Source organism: Cornus florida, unplaced genomic scaffold, assembly GCF_030987335.1.
Source record: "Cornus florida cultivar Cherokee Brave unplaced genomic scaffold, ASM3098733v1 CherokeeBrave_3.0.0_Hap2_Chr02, whole genome shotgun sequence".
NCBI classification, from domain to species: domain Eukaryota; kingdom Viridiplantae; phylum Streptophyta; class Magnoliopsida; order Cornales; family Cornaceae; genus Cornus; species Cornus florida.
Window position 1 is genome coordinate 68636989 of NW_026775572.1, and position 13871 is coordinate 68650859.

Genomic DNA, 13871 nt, shown 5'->3' on the forward strand with positions numbered 1-13871 from the left:
TTAGAAACCCTGCGAAGGAGACAGCTGGATCACCCTTGGAGCGCAGAACACCTTATAAAGTACTAATAGTGAAGTTGAAGTCCAACATTAGCATTACTTTTAGTTTTATGTTGCATAGTGCTAGTTTCGTATCGTTTTTTAGCTTTATTTTTCATATTTAATTGGCTTTACAACTAGATAATAGTTCGAATCTTAATTAAGTACATTTTAGTTACACAAACTTTTGATATGGTGTTTGTCTTTAATTTCAATTTGTTTTAACATTAAAGCGTCATGTACTATAAGAGCCGTGGCTGAATGAATCCCGTAATTCTCGTCTCCGTATTATAAGGGATTAATATTAAGTATTCCGTGATATAGGGGTCCGGGCTAAATGATTCCCGTAATTCTAGTCCTAGTGTTATAAGGGATTAACATTAAATACCCTGTACTATAAGGGTCCGGGCTAAATAAATCCGATAATTATCGTCCCCGTATTATAAGGGATTGACATTGAAGTGCTTTGCATTACAAAGGTTTGGGTTGAATGAATCCCGTGATCCTCATCCTTGTAAGGGACGATGCCCCGTATTAAAGTGGTAATAGGCATACCACCAATCTTATCTTTGAGAGAGAACACCTTGATCATGTGTCACCATCCACCTCTTAAAGAAGTGCACCGCCACATGTCAGCATGCCACCTGTTTGAGGTCCTTCCTGCCTTTTAGGCAGCTTTCCTCTAACCACCTCACATCAAGTTCGACCTCGCATCATGGCAACGTGCCACCTCGCCACGTGGCATCCTCTCACTTGGGTTAATCTGTACTGTAGATCAAGGATTAAGTTAAAGATGGAAAATTGAGAAAGTGAAATATTTTATAGTTCAACCCAAAAAACAAAAGAACAAATGTCAAAAGCTTGCCCTGATGTTCAAAGTAGTATACCTGGTTTTTTTTGTATATAAAAATAATTATTATAATAATAATTAAATAAATAAAATTATAAAAAATAATTCTTATAACTGCCTTGAATACTAAACAATTAAACATATTAAAGAGTACTGTTGAAAATAAGAGATTTAGAAGCTTCTATGCAAACAGACTTGTAAAGATGTTTTAATAGAATCAAATATAAAATTCTTTGCAGATATTCGTATAAGACATCTAAAGCCTCAGTGGGAGTTTAATTCTAGGGTTTATCTTCTTTCAATTCCATTTTTGCTGGGCTTAATTCAGAGGGAGACAGAAAACAATTAATATCACATATTTACAGGAAAACAAATCACAAAAAGATGAACAGAGTTTTATTGAAGTGGATAAAATGCATTGATGCAATGGCTTAAATTAATGAACAAAGCAGAGAGTTGGTATTTTTCAAAGATTAGGTAGTTTAGTCACTGGCTTGAAAATAAACTTTTATAACTTAGGAAATGGTTAGTCTTTAAATGAGGTTGTTTGGAAATTGTATGCTGATGACTTTTCGACTACTTGTAAGCTCTAAGGCAAAAAATATGATTTAACAATAAGATAACCTAACAAACGTAACATAAATGGATAAAATAACATGAAAAAATTAAGAAAAAGTAATTAAATTAAAGCATTAAAAAAAAAAGAAATATCACCTAAACCAGATGTGTAACCAGATGGAAGATGTTATTTTAGATAGCCCAATTTATTTAGCTGGTTGTACATTTGCAATAAGATAGTGATGCTTTATGTTAATTTTTAGTTGTCAAATCTTTCTTTAATTACTTTACAGAATTTCTACTCCTATTCCCACTAAATTAAATTTCAAAGAGTTATTGCAAACCAACTGATATAAAAGCACTCAACAAAACAATACTAAAATAAAAGCAAGGGAATTAATTATGGAAAAAAAAAAAAAAAAAAAAAGGGAATGAGGGGAGACGGAATTTGTGCAGCATGCATACAGCATAACAAAATCAAATGAAAAGACATTAATATTTAAATAAAATTCATGTCTTTTCTCTTTTGCCTTATGATAAGAATATGCAGTAAAGAAGACAAACTAAAAACCAAATAGAAGATCTTTTAGCATTCTTTTGAAATTGGAGACACAAGGTTTTTCGTCTTCTTTAAGCTAATGTACATGCATAGTGAAGTGTTCAACTAGAGACAAGGGGTATTCCACATCTTGTAACGTTGAGGATATTTTTCACATCACACACTATTTACTATGCATGTACTTTCACGCTCTAAAGGATTGCAATTAGAGTACATTAGAATATTAGGTTTTGGGTTGAAAGAATGGGAAAATAAGCATTGTAGCCAATCAAGCATAAAAATTCTCATTATATTCTATCCTTTATAAATGCGAGTTCATTGTCAACAATGTTGACCCTATGTTGAGCATAATCATCCATTAAAGTCAGTCCTAGATTGAGCTTAATCATCCATTTAGAAAAATTTCTCCTACCATTTAAGAATTTGGGTCAACTATATGTCGCACAATTTGAATGTAGACATTATTTTCCTCCACCTATCTCTTATTTACAAGATGTGCCATATACAATTTATTAGGTATGATCATCTAAAGGATCAAGTAGAGCAAAAAGGCTAAGGTGTGAAAAAAGGGGAAGGAAGAAGTTGAGAGAAAATGGAAGGCGAGCAAAGCGAGGCAGGCAACAAAAACTAAGAGGGCAACAATGTAAAACCAAGCAGCAGAAACTATGATTGCAACTGGGCTATTTAAAGGACAAAGACAAACTGGGCTATAGAAAATAACAACCAGCAGGAAACAATATTCCAACAGAAACAAAAATGCAAGACAACACTATTCTTCCACCAGCAGGCATATTTTCTAAATGCAAACAAACATAAAGCATCAATTTCAAAACATCAGAATTTCAGCCAAGATCATAATCATGGATATTCCATACAAGCTTGAGCCAAATATTAGAACGGGCAAGTTTAAACTCCATCCAGTCTAAGTAGTCTAAATCTAACAGCATTGAAAATTGCAGCTTGCAAATAAAACATGCATAAACACGTAAAAATTATATTTATATCATTCATAAACGTATAAATTCACATATATAATATTAAACAATTACCTCTGAAAACAAGTACGACTAAGTTCTTCTAACAAACTTGGCAGGCCATGCAAATATTCCTCCCTTAGCTTCTTAAAGCTAAATGTAGTGTCTAACATACTTGCGGTCTTGCAAAAGCTAGCAAAAACAAAAAAAAATTAACATATTCGAATTATTGTAATTCTGTTTTTTGTTATACAGTCCTATATTTTCACTTCCAGAATTATACCATATGTGTTTAGCTAAAATAAAGAGGAAAAAAAAAAAGGCAGAAAAATAATAAGAGATGAATATGAACAAACAAGCAAAAAAAAGTACGTAGTAAATGACTAATAGAAGAACTTAATTCAAAAACGTGAGGAACAAAAACCAAATGCAAATTTGGGACCCATTTTCATCCATTACGCAGAGAATCTGTTCACCTTTAAAATTTGCCAAAAAAATTTAATGCTGCAAAAGGGTATAAGGACTCCATTCAAACAAACAATGGCCCATTAACTAAGGAATACCACTATATAGCAATGTTTTATATTATACCAGCACTGTACGATAAAAAAAAAAAAAAAAAAAAAAAAAAAAAAACTACTAGTTGAATCTGCACTCAGAATTCAATTAGAGCTAAACTATATAGAGTGTTTATGCAGTCTAAAGTCTATTTGACTATGGCCTTTCCTACAATAGGTAACAGAGTTGCAAGTAAAGACTACTAGTTGTGATATTTTAAGTGATGTTATATATTAAAGAGGAAAAATAAAATAAAAAGGGAGAGAAGAATTTTATTACTAGATCAAGCCCAAAAAGGGAGACAACCTAAACTTCCACTCTCTATCAAAAATAGGACCTAAATCATGCTTTCAGGGGTTTGCTTATATGCTTTGTGCTAGTTTATCTCACAAAAAAAATTTCAAAGATTAGGTTAATGATTGCAATTTTGAATTTCTGTGAACTGTAATACTGAGATGAAAAACCCCTTGTCCGTGAGAAAGAGGGAAGACCATGAGAAATAGAAAAGATGAGGCTCTTACCGGTGGTGACGACGATCGTAGGTCGGCGGGGTGAGAGAAATGAGCGTGAATTGCAGACATAGTAGACGTTTGGTTGGAATTAGGGCTTGAGTGGTTTTTTTATTTTTTTATTTTTTTGGGGTACTGGTGCGAAATTTTAAAATAACCTCAAAAAATTCGAAGATTAGGTTAATGATTGCAATTTTGAATTTCTGTGAACTGTAATACTGAGATGAATTAGGATAAAACACAAAAAAAAGAAAAAAAAATTCGTCCAGAACTATTGATCAACCAGCAACAAATTCCCCGAAATTACAAAACTTGAAAAAAAAATAATTTACACAGACTTTTCCGCTCTTACTTTTAAAAATATCTTACATTTAAAAATATCATACACAGACCTCCCTTATGTGTGACGGGCCATTAAATACATTAATTAATTTGTCAAAATTATTAAAATACCCTAATATTATTATCTTAAATTACTAAAATACCCATAAATTTTTTATAAAACTGACGTCATATATATATATATATATAGATTTTTTTTTTCAATTCATGTACTTTCCCAGAACTCGCTGGAGAACGAAGAGGTCGAAACTAAATCCATTAACGGCGGTCACGGATTTGCTCGCGAAATCAAAGAACATGCTGTTAGTATTGCTGAATTGAAGGCAAAAATAGCTGGACGGACTACTGACTATAGTTTCGATCTCGGGGCGGGATCCTGTCAACACAGCTTCAGGCTGGTGGAATTTGCGGGCTACTTCGTTTCATAGTGCCCTGTCCTGAAATGCAGAAAGGAAGGTTTTTGTTCCTCTACCCAAAGTCTCAGTCGAGAGCGAAGTAGAGATTGTTTTGGCAGTCCGTGTTCCTTCGTTCGTGTCTTGTTACGATCTCTCTAGGTAAAATACAGGATTATATACAGAACAATGTATATAATATATATATATACACACACACATATTTATATTTCTAAAAATTAATGTTTCTCCATATATAAAAATTGTGAATCTCCATATCTAAAATACACACATATTTATATTTCTAAAAATTGATGGGTCTCCATAAATAAAAATTGTGAATCTCCATATCTAAAATACACATATTTATATTTCTAAAAATTGATGGGTCTCCATATATAAAAATTGTGAATCTCCACATCTAAAAATTGATGGGTTTCATCTGGATTTGTAGTGCAATAAAAATAGAAGTAACAAAAGTACCAGCCAGAGGCTACACTTTTTCCCCAATCTACCATCCAACAAATCCCAATCTACCATCCGTGAATGAAGATGACGACTCTAGTGCAACCAAAATAGTTCCTTATAGGATATTATGGCGATGATTTGGTGGTGATGGTTAGCTGCACAAGCCTGTTGGTGAAGTTCAACTTAAGGTTCGTATTGAAATTCCTTCAGTGAGCTCTGTGTAATGGTTATATTGGTAGGGATGAAGGATTTTAGTATTTTTTTTTTTTTTTACTTTTTAGGGTTAAAAATGTCTTTGGCTACAAAGAAGGGTAATATGGGAATTTTAACTTATTCCATACATGACATCAGCAGAATCAGTCGTTGACTGACGTTGACTCTAACAGAATGGAGATTCGTGTAGGATATTTTTAAAAGTAAGGGAGGTCCGCGTAATTTCCGAAACAGAAAAGGTGTTGCCTATAATTATGGCAAACCATAGGGGAGGTCAGTGTAAATTACTCAAAAAAAAAAAAAACCATGGACTATCATGTTTGTTACAGATCACCCCATCTGACGGGCTTTCGATCAAAACTTACCGGCAAAGGACCATGTGGTTGTCATGTGACAAGCAATGTATAATTTAATGACTAAAATGCCCTTATGTGTGGGAAAAGCCTCTAATACCCCTTATTGTAATGATTATTATTACTTAAACACCTTTTCACTATTTGTTACAGCCAAACACTCCTTTAGGCCATTCTGTATATATACGCGTGTGTGTGTGTGTGTATATATATACATCTTCACTGTTCATCTTCTTCACAGCACATCTTCATGTTCATCTTCTTCACAAGGCATGTACTTCTCCTAAATATTATACCCAAACACCTCATAATCCAGTTTTCCCCAAAAATCCCAAATTTCTGTTATAGTCTCTTCCTGATCAATGTGCTCGAACAATTATTTCCCAAAATTTCGTAACTTATATATATATATATATAGAGAGAGAGAGAGATTTCTTCCCCAAAAATCTGTAACATACTTTATGCGTATAATATTTTGTAACCCTAAGTGACTGTTAGAGCCCAATTCCACAATTTCATAATTCTTAAACTGTAGAACCCTAGCCCATTTTGACAAAACCCCAAAATTGAATTCCCAAATCAAGACTATATCAAGCACGAAAGGTATACCAGCGACAACAATGAAGAAGGATAGGCACCGGGGTGATTGGGGTTAAAGAAAAGAATATATATCTGTGTGTATGTGTGTATATATGCATGAAGTAGCGGTAAAGATAATGGCAGAAGTTGGTTGGTGGGTTGGGTTTGTGGGGTTAGATCGATTAGGTTACTGTTCGCTATGAATTATTTGAGTTTCTAAAGAGAAGATTTGGTTGGTGGGGTGGGGTGGGGTTGTAATGACCCGAATCCATAGGTCCGAACCGCTAGCCGGGTTGTTACCCGAACCCGAGGTTACCTAAGTTAATGCCGGCAAGTCTAGTGTCAGTACATCACTCTTACATCATAAATATGCCCCATGAAGGCCCTAAGCCACCTCCCAAGACTCAGGAATAGGTGCACCAAAAGAAGAAACAAGAAGCACCAACAGCAGTATTTCGGTCGACCAAAGTGGAGCTTCGGTCGTTCGAAATGGTTCCTATACCGGTCGACTGAAATGGTCATTCCGGTCGGTCAGTTATGACCCCAACAGTAGATGAAGCTACTGGAATGATCGGTCAACCGAAATGCCCATTTTGGTCGACCGAAATCCCCATTTTGGTCGACCGAAATGGCCCTGTAAGCTGCAAAACTTCAGTTGAACTGCAATGAACCTGAGAATGAACAAATGTCTTTTATGGAGCTTTACATTGAAAGAATTCTACCCAAACATATATGAAATTATTGAATGCAACCTCTCAATACCCAAACACATCATGATACATGATTCATTACATGAATTAACATCCATAATCAAGGTACTTGATGTAAAATAAAGTTACAGGCCATGAAACAAGATCAAAATATATAAAAGAACCATGACTTACAATTGTTGTTACAACATTACACAACTACATTCGGTTAATCACTAAAGTACAAGTTTCATGGTTCCATACAAAAGATAGCAAAATGATAATCCCAGTCCCGTCTAGATTTATGGTGGATAGTTGTCCGCCACTTCTTTTTTCGATCCTAAAAAATGTTAAATAATAGGGTAAGCTAAACACTTAGTAGGAAGTATCTAAGACACACCTCTTATGACCCCGTGAATCCACGCAAAAGAATAGGTAAAAAGGACATCGGGATCGTACTGTACCGGGGATTCAATCCATAACCACAACGTCAAATATACATATTGTAATGACCCGGTCTTTTTCCTCCTTTTCCATTTTGGTTGATTTTCTTTTTTCGTCTTTTTCCTATTTTGTTTTTTCCTTATTTCGTTTTTTAGTCGTTTTTCATTTTTCCTTGCATAACCTCACTTGTTGTGCTCGGATTTGATTCCGATTTGGCATGCATTCATGACATTGGTATTTTTACTTTTCTTGAAAAGCATGCTAGATTATTACTTTTCTTGTAAAGGGCATGAATACATACTTTAATTATTTATAATTTTTGGGGTTTTAGTGTAATTATGTAAAATAATTATTTTTCATTTTGGGGACCTTTTTGCAATTTATTTTAGAAGATATTTTGAAAAAGGACCATTTTGTAATTTTTGGAAAGTGTGACAAGTGTCACATTCTCATGGAGCCATTTGTTGGCATTTAGGTGAAAAGACTTGGCACCATGACTTCTTGACATTTGGTAGGTGAAGATTCATCCATGTGTTGGCCTTAGATTGGTGCACATGTAACCATTGATTGTTGACAAGTGTGGGTCTAGGATTAAGTCTTGAAAGGGGCATTGGATTAGTGACAAGTGTAGGTTCACCATTTAGTCTTGCATTGTGTGTGTGTGAGAGGTAGTGCAAGAACACATAGTGAGTGGAGGATTTCTAGCCCTTCCACTCACCATTTTTTACACTTTACCTTCTTCATTTCATTATCTCTCATGAACCCTAGCAAAGACTCCATTAGAGAAAAGCTTAGTATAGAGCTTTGACTTCACATTTGGCACTCTTCCACTCACCTAGACTTTTGACCTTAGAAGAGAAAAGATTCCTATCACTCTCCTCTTCAAGAATCCTAACCTTGTTTTCCATTTTGTGCTTGGTAGCTTGGATTATAGAGATTCAATTCTCTATTGAGGTAGGGGTGGTAGTATGTTTGTAATCTAAGTGTTTTATAGTCCTTGTGGTTTAATATATATTGTGTACATACTTTTGATATGATAGTATTGCATATTATAGGAAACCCTCACTTCTTGATTTAGGGTTTATTGATTTAAGCAATTATGATATGTGTAAACCATGTGTAGAAGGATTATATAATTTAGTAGATGCTAAATTCTAGTAAATTCACATGTGGTAGTAATATAGAATTCTAGTAGAATTATTAGTGTTATATGCAATTCTAATTGACTTGAATTGCTATATTTTTGTGATAATAATTCTATGTTCTTATGAATTATAAATTGTGATTAATTTATGAGCCTATCGCTAAATGTTGATAATTAGTAAATAGAACTTGTTATTAAGGCATGACTTGAATTGATAAATTTGTGATATTGTATTGTGCATAATATCATGAGGTGAATTTGTCATTTGGCATGCCATTATAGATTTGGAACCCTAAGACATGGTTTGTAAAATGGTGTTTGGCTCCTATCAAAATGACAGCCTCATCGAGCTCTCCGACTTTGCCTAAGGTGGTACCAACAAATTCCCAAAGGCTAGGCTCTAATCAAGCCCTGAAAGCTTGAAGAAAGGAAAATAAAAGGAAAATGTAGAGGGAGAGAGATACAGCCGGGGATAGAAATAGAGAGAGAACAATGAGGCTAAGAATGGCCTCTTGGCCACTAAAGGGTTAGTGGTGGGTCCTACCACTAAAATACAAAAATATCTATCCTTTTCTTTTCCATATATATATATATATATATGCAATTAATTTCAACCACACAATTTATTTAACTTACAACTAAACAATTATGCACAAAATAAATATGCAAGAAGTGTAATGAACCTGTAACACAACTCCTGTACACAAAGATTCCGGTAGCGGGTCCCACCCGAGATCTTTCGACCCGAAAAAAGAAAAAAATGTTGAAATGGCAACCATTGCATTTCCAAGAGTCCTAAACTCAAGGAAATGCCTCAACCAATTCTCAGAAACTCTCGGCACACCCCACGGTGGCCGTCACATAAAACGAGAAAAGACAAAAATGCCCTCGTAAAAACAGAAATTCCAGAAAAAAGAAAAATGGTGAAAAACCAGAACATTACAGGGGTGGGGGTAGTGGGTTTGTATGGCTCAATTGGATTTTTACGGTGTGTGGTGGTGGTGGTTGTGGGTTTATGTGGGGGTTTTGTTTCACATAAACATAATGGCCACAAATAAAGGAGGCAGAAGAATCGTGATACCCAGATGAACTCTAATCGCTTTTGCGGCCAGTGAAGAAGACGACGACGAGCACTCAACAGCCAAAGGATTGTTATGGCTCTTAATTTCTTCTTCATCTTTCTCTCATGTTACCCTGTACTCTCTCAATTCTTCATCATCATCTTCCTTCCCCGTTCCATTCGTTTTCATTTTCCTCCCCTGTCTTTTACCTCTCTCGCTCTTCTCTCTCTCTAAAATGTAATGATTGCAATAAAGAGACAAATAGGCTTATCTCTTGTGTGTTGGCACTATTTAATTAGTTCTTGAAATTTTATATTCCAAATCAGTAAGTCAAGTGTATCAAGCTTGAAACTTTGTCGTTTTTTAAAAGGGTAACATGGTCTTTTGATTTTTTCGGTACCATAATATGTTTTAGTGGGGTAAAATGCAACAAAAACATAGTTTAGGGGTTTTTTTTGTAGTTTCGGGGGGTTTATTGCATTTTACCCTATTAATTATAATACTTTAAGATTTAATATTAATTATTATGTCCAACACAGTGGAAAGTGAATAAGTTCACTAAAGATCTCAATACTGATTCAAGGTCATTAATTTATGAAAATGCTATACTTCACGAATTTTAATTTAAGATTTTATCTTGAATTAAGTGGCTGCTTAGTTGTCAACTTATTTGGCTGCTTTGTATATTTTAAAAGTAATTTTTTTGATATAGAAAAAATATTAATATAGAAAAGAGAGAAAAAATAGCAAAACTTATGATTATAGAATCCAAACCCTAATATAACTTAATAACTTGAATTCAATCTTGCCTATGTATATTTTCTTTTTGGAGACTCTTTCTATTAAATTTTTAAATAATTAAAATTAAAATTTACAAATTTTTATCATGAATGAGTGATCTCTTTCTGGTTATTAAGAACCTTAATTTACATAATTCATTTAATTTTTTTTTATAATTATATTTTGATTTGGTATTTTCTAATTATGATTAAATTTTAAAGACATACCCAATAAATATATAGAGTTGTTGAAAAACATAGGAGAGTGCATAAGAGAATATATATATATATACACACTTGTATATATATATATTGAAAAAGATTAGTAGAGGAAAATAAATTAAAGATAGAGAGAGAAAACTTAGTGTAATTATTTGTTATTTTCTTTTCCTTCAATTGACAATTCGTTTCGTTATGTTTGCTAAAATAGGAAACACAAATGTATAAAAGACTTCAGTGTAATACGTATTAAATTAGAGGACATTAATGTCTTTTTAACTATCGCCACATAGATTCAAAATCAAATCTCAAATTTTAATTCAAAATGTGTAGCACTGCTCTTAATTTATATTGTTAATGCAAAAATCCTCATGACCAGAAATGACGGTGTTTACCTACAAAACAATGGAGATTATGTCACCTCGAATGACACCGGTGGGATGCCGGCTGAAGACCCTCCGACGATCAAGTCAATGGTTGGAATCGTATGACAAAAAAGCCATTCTGTATTAAATGGTCATGAGTTTTTCTCATACCTTATTTAATGACTCTCTACCATATTTAAGGTTGCCTCCAGATCCAGTGTAACGACCCACTCTACCACATGGTATGATATTGTCTGCTTTGGGCCTGAGCCTGCACGGTTTTGCTCTTGGGCTTCACCCCAAAAGGCCTCATACCAATTGGAGATGACACACTTACATATAAGCACTTCACCTTTCCTCTACCCAGGCGATGTGGGACTGTGTACCCGTAGCTCGCCAGTGTGGTAGCTTGACAGTGTTTCTCGCACCCGCCCACGGCACACCCGCCTACAAGGTCATCACAATCTACCCCTCTTGGAGGCCCGACGTCCTCGTCGGCACACTTCCGGCTGGGTCAGGCTCTGATACCATTTGTAACGACCCACTTCATCACATGGTATGATATTGTCTGCTTTGGGCCTGAGCCTGCACGGTTTTGCTTTTGGGCTTTACCCCAAAAGGCCTCATCGCCTGGGTAGAGGAAAGGTGAAGTGCTTATATGTAAGTGTGTCACCTCCAATTGGTATGAGGCCTCTTGGGGTAAAGCCCAAGAGCAAAACCGTGCGGGCTTAGGTCCAAAGCGAACAATATCATACCATGTGATGAAATGGGTCGTTACAAATGGTATCAGAGCCTGACTCAGCCGGAAGTGTGCCGACGAGGACGTCAGGCCTCTAAGGGGGGTGGATTATGATGACCTTGTGGGCGGGTGTGCCGTGGGCGGGTGCGAGAGACACTGTCAGGCTACTACACTGGCGAGCTACGGGTGTACAGTCCCACATCGCCTGGGTAGAGGAAAGATGAAGTGCTTATATGTAAGTGTGTCATCTCCAATTGGTATAAGGCCTTTTGGGGTAAAGCCCAAGAGCAAAACCGTGCGGTCTCAGGCCCAAAGCGGACAATATCATACCATGTGGTGGAGTGGGTCGTTACATCCAATCAGTTGCGTAGATTTCGATTGGGGAGATTTGGTTTATCTTCTTTAACTGACTCTCCTACTTTTCGTAAACTGAATCATAACATCCTCCTCCTTAGTGTATGTTGTTGTTATCCTCTTTTCTATGAAAAAGAGTAAAAAAGAACTCATTGGTTAAGATGTTGGTCAAAATTTGGGTTACTTTTTTCCCATCAGTTGCCCTTATTTCCTTGTTCGAAACAGATTAAGAAATATTAAAGTGTCAGACTAGGAAACATCAAAGTGTTTTTTTTTTTTTTTTTTTTTTTTTTTTTTTTTGGGATACTATTCCTGACGTGAATAGTACCTCGAGTACTATTCCCATGATTTTTTTTTTTACCTCGGTTACTATTCCCAATGTTGACAAACGTTATGAAAGGCCGTGAGTTCAAATCCCACCTTGCACAACTTTTCGTTGAGAAATGACAAATTTCTTTGGAGTATATATATATTAACCTCGAATACTATTCCCGATGTGCCAAAAGTTGTGGCATGAAAGGGCGTGAGTTCGAATTCCACCCTGATTTTTGTCGGAGGTAACGTGATTGCTTGATTCTCTTTGGAATTTGAGGTGAACAGTTTCACCTCAGTTACATTTCCTGAGGTGAATACTAGGTCAATTTTTTTTTTTTTTTTTTTTTTTTTTTTTTTTTTTTTTACCTCAGTGTACTGATTCCCGATGTGAAAATACGTGACTTTTTTTATTACCTAAGGTTACTATTCCCGAGGTATCCAAAAGTTTTTACGTGAAAGGGGTGTGAATTTAAATCCCACCACCACGTGATTGCCTGATTCTCTTTGGAATCCATTTTTTTTTTTTTTTGTATGGGTTACAAATTCCTGAAGGCGACATACAAATACAACCACATGATCACTTTATTCTCTTTGGAAATAATACGTATATGGTTATCAGTTCTACCTCAGGTACTATTCTTGAGGTGAACAATAATTTTTTTTTTATTTTTTTTACCTCGAGGTAATGTTCCCTAGGTGAAGAGTTCTACCTCGACTTTACCTTGGGGTAATGTTCCTGAGGTGAATAGTTCTGCCTCAGCTATTATTCCCAAGGTGAACAACCATTTAAAGGTATGGGTTCAAATCCCACACTCAACAACACCAATGGACGGTGATAGTTGGATTCCTTTGGGAATCAACACACTATATATATTTATATGTGTTTTACGAGCTTTACTCAAGACATCCCTTTAATAAGGGAATAAGTTTTACAAGTTTCACTCAATTCGCCCCTTTGATAAGGGAAGTAATAATTTCGAGCTTCACCCAGCCTGCCGTTTTAATAACGGGTTTAATTTTTTAGAGCTTTACTCAGCTCACCCTTTTAATAAAGGGATAGTTTTTACGAGTTTCACTCCGCTCATCCCTTTAATAAAGGGACGTTTGACCCGAGCTTTCTAAGCTTTCCTTTTAATAAGGGAATATGCTATATATATATATATATATATTTTATAGCTCAATGAGCTTGCCCTTTAATAAGGGAGTAAAATTTTTGAGTTTCGTGAGCTTATCCTTTATGCTCGCCCTGCATTGTAGGTATAGTGGCAGAGACCCGCTAAACTTGATGTACACGAGACTAGGCTTGGTTTCTGGTAGAAGAGACCATCCTTGGTGCTCAATAGTTAAAAAGCTCATTGGGCATGGGACCAC

At 35.3% G+C, this 13871-nt stretch overlaps 1 long non-coding RNA gene across 2 annotated transcripts; it reads right to left on the reverse strand.

Annotated features, from left to right (window-relative positions):
• Positions 1-310: 310 nt before the first annotated feature.
• LOC132295248 (uncharacterized) lies at positions 311-4349 on the reverse strand. 2 transcript variants are annotated; one of them, XR_009478385.1, is made up of 3 exons: positions 4057-4349; positions 3053-3169; positions 311-799 (listed from the first exon to the last, which is right to left on the reverse strand). It is a non-coding gene; the product is annotated as an uncharacterized LOC132295248 (long non-coding RNA). The 2 variants fall into 2 exon arrangements; XR_009478384.1 differs by having other exon boundaries at positions 311-804; positions 4057-4348.
• Between the last annotated feature and the right edge of the window lie 9522 nt (positions 4350-13871).